Genomic DNA, 3,632 nt, shown 5'->3' with positions numbered 1-3,632 from the left:
AAACGAAAATGTGAGTGCGGTCACTCAGAAGGTCCCGGAGCAGAAGTTGGTGCACTCTAAAGAAGGTGTACCACCAGACATAAAGTCTGGCTAAATATTGTTACATTTTCGTGCTCTGTAACTTTTTTTGTAAGCATTGTTTGCTTCAAGCGTTTAGTTTATGTGACTTTTTTGCTGTATATCCTTTCGTTAGCCTGTATATCACGTGAAACTGCATATGAAACTTCGCCGACACTTAACGCCGCCAGGTTTACCTAAGTACGTATGAATAGACTCACATAAACTTATGAGAACATATGGTTGATACGTAACTGCACCAAAAAATCAATACAGTGCTGGTAGCTATAAATCTAGACGTCCACTGCATAAAAAGCTGAACTACGTTCAACTCGGAAACCGTTCTTTGTAATCTAGTAAAAAAGGGTCTTTCTCTACGCGCGCCACCTCGTTCTTCTGCACTATATGAAGGGAGGCATTTAACGTTTACCGTGTGATTTGGACCTACAAAATCTTTTAACATAAAAAAAACACACCTTAGAATTTCTTTCAAAATATAGTAGAGGGAACTGTGGCACCATAATCTAGCACGAGAATGATGGCTAATATAGGAATTTGCATCAAGTTCGTTATTTTGGCTTCGAATAGCTTGTTTAGCCGCAAACTGATCCCTTACAACAGAATATCGTGTTACAACTGCCCTTGTTCTCAATGATCATGCACGTGAACAGAATCTGACAACCTTCCTTCATTCAGATAACTGATTGCCACGACTTCGCAGTCCTCTAAGCTCTGGTGCTGCGTGCGAATAAATAGATGCCGCATTGTGTCATCAAACCAATTAATAATGACGCGTTGAATTTTTAATAATGCTAGGTATTCATTACTGCCAAGTTGTTTGCGGTAAGGGTTCTGTTCATTTTTTTTTCTGCGCGATCAGACACTGTGGGCTGATCACGAAGATAGTGCAATACCGGGCCGACCCGCGGCGGAGGTGAAGCAAGTTTCAAGCTCTCCACGAACTTGCAATAATATCTTGGATCAATACACAACCTGTTATCAGATATTAAGCAGATGAAAACAGATACGGCACTTACCGGCGTTTGCCATGTCTGAGTTCCGACCACCCTATCTTAGTCGACATTCCAAGCGCTTGAGTATCTCCTTTGTTTCGCTCTACTTTAGTGGCGGTCTCGTCGAGACGTCAGGCGTGTCTAGTTTCCTCGGCTTTTCGAGGCGGTGGTCCCGTAGTCCACAGGAATGTATATAAAAATTAAGGTAAAAATTGGAAGACGCTTAAGCTTCGCCTTCAAGAGTGGAACGCAAAAGCGTTCCCGTCAACCCGCCAAGGGGTATAAGACAATGGGCTACGGCGCAGCGACTACACTCCACGCATCGGACGCGGTGAGCGTCGAGCAACGCAGCGCTCGGCGCGGCAACGAAATGTGTGCCTGAGCAAGCGACGCACGCCTGAGCCTTAGAAACAGCTCGTTTCTAAGGCAACACCGCATTCACTAGAGGCGCTTTTGTACCGCTTTGAAGCATCAAACTCGTGGCTCAGTGGTAGTGTCTCCGTCTCAGACTCCGGAGACCCTGGTTCGATTCCCACCCAGCCCATCTTGCAAGTTGTACGAAAGAACCAGTCAAAAACACAAAGGACAAGAGGAGAAGTTCACATCAGAACGACTGGACTATCAACTGAGGTTTATTAGAATCGGTGTAGTCCCAGCAAGGCCAGCAGAGCATGCGCAACCGCATCATTACTTATCACATAGCATGAAAAGACAAGCAACGTTTCTATCGGGACCGACTTAGAAATTCAAATTCTTTTTCATGTAAGCGCACCGTGGTTCTACTAGCGCAGTCATCACCTAATAATCTGATGTAGTACGCTTCCAAGATTTCACGCTCTTCCTTGCCCTTGCCCCTACCAAGAATCGTCACATTGCTAAACAAAGGATAACAACCACACTCATTGCAATGGCGAGGCAAGTTTGCACCGTTATCTGACCCCAGAGAGGAGTGGTGCTCACCCAGGCGGTCATTAATACATCGACCGGTTTGGCCTATGTAAAATCTTTCGCACGTGAGAGGGAACTTATAAACAACCCCTGCAGCACATGCACATGCCAAGCAGGGAGTAAGTGTTGTGTTTTCTGCCGCATGTGAGCTTTCGGGTCTGTGTTCGCGCATTTCTCGAGGCAGGGCAAGGAACCATGTTTGCACAACGCAGCATGAAAACCGTTTCACGGCATGTGCTGCAGGAGTTGTTTATAAGTTCCTCTCACGTGCGAAGGATATTACATAGGCCAAACCGGTCGATGTATTAATGATCGCCTGCGTGAGCACCACTCCTCCCTGGGGTCAGATAACGGTGCAAACTTGCCTCGCCATTGCAATGAGTGTGGTTGTTATCCTTTGTTTAGCAATGTGTCGATTCTTGGTAGGGGCAAGGGCAAAGAAGAGCGTGAAATCTTGGAAGCGTACTACATCAGTTTATTAGGTGATGACTGCGTTAGTTCAACCTCGGTGCGCTTACATGAACAATAATTTGAATTTCTAAGTCGGTCCCGATAGAAACGTTGCTTGTCTTTTCATGCTATGTGAGAAGTGATGATGCGGTTGTGCATGCTCTGCTGGCCTTGCTGGGACTACACCGATTCTAATAAACCTCAATTGATAGTCCAGTCGTTCTGATGTGAACTTCTTTTGTCCTTTGTGTTTTTGACTGGTTCTTTTGTTCAAGTATGTACCAACTGGCCGAGATTTCAACCCTTTTGCAAGTTGTTTTTTATTCATGAAATGCGTGCTGGGATTTATCGCTCACGGCCAACGCCGCCAACGCTGACACCAACGCCGACGACACCGGCTTTTCTGCGACACGACCTCCTTAACGCTGTCTCGTTAAAATAGCTTGCACCTTGTGTCGTGGGCTACGCAGCCTCACTGGTCATCCACCTCGAGAGAGTGGAAGGGTTGATTATTGCTGGTGCCGCCGACTCTTCGTCAATTGTAAGTAAGCCTTTCACGTTTCTACCAACAACGTTTATCAAGTAATCTGAGATGTTTCCTGCTAAGCTTTTTGTTTATTTCTGTCCATAGGGCGAAGCCGGTCATAGATGAATAATCATTTCGGCAAAGCAAAGAGTCTTTTAGCCAAATGTCCTTATAAGTTGCATTTAAACTGCGCTTTGAGATTTTCGCTTCACCTCCCATTCTGCTTTCAGCCTGATTTCTACGAGGCACAGGTGCAAGACAACTTTGTGAGAAGATATGTGGGCCCAAGATCACCTAGAATTGACACGACAGTCAGGTGCTTTCCCACTCCATACTCAACGGACACGATAATTTACGCCCTCGAGAAACAAAAAAAAACAATGACAATCGTAATAGTTTCGAAACGAAATCCTAACGTGCCTGAGCACATATGGACCGACGTAGTCACCGGTGTGGCGTAGTGGCTGCGGTCACACTTGTCGGCTTGGCCGCTCCGCAAGACAGTCGGAAGTCCAGCATCTCCTGAGGTGGCTTGTCCCAGACCATGACGTAGCAGCAGCACTGGAAGTGTACAGCAGAAAAGCAGAAAAGCAGGCCGCTGCAGTACAGGTCACTGTCTAGCCAACCATTGTTGCCGC

General features: G+C 46.2%; 1 pseudogene; it reads right to left on the bottom strand.

Moving 5' to 3' along the window:
* Positions 1-937: 937 nt before the first annotated feature.
* Positions 938-1,107, bottom strand: LOC139047161 (U2 spliceosomal RNA; annotated as a pseudogene).
* Positions 1,108-3,632: the final 2,525 nt, after the last annotated feature.

Source organism: Dermacentor albipictus, chromosome 6 (assembly GCF_038994185.2).
Source record: "Dermacentor albipictus isolate Rhodes 1998 colony chromosome 6, USDA_Dalb.pri_finalv2, whole genome shotgun sequence".
NCBI lineage: Eukaryota > Metazoa > Arthropoda > Arachnida > Ixodida > Ixodidae > Dermacentor > Dermacentor albipictus.
Note: the sequence above shows the minus strand (reverse complement) of the source record. Positions and strands in the feature narration are given on the sequence as shown.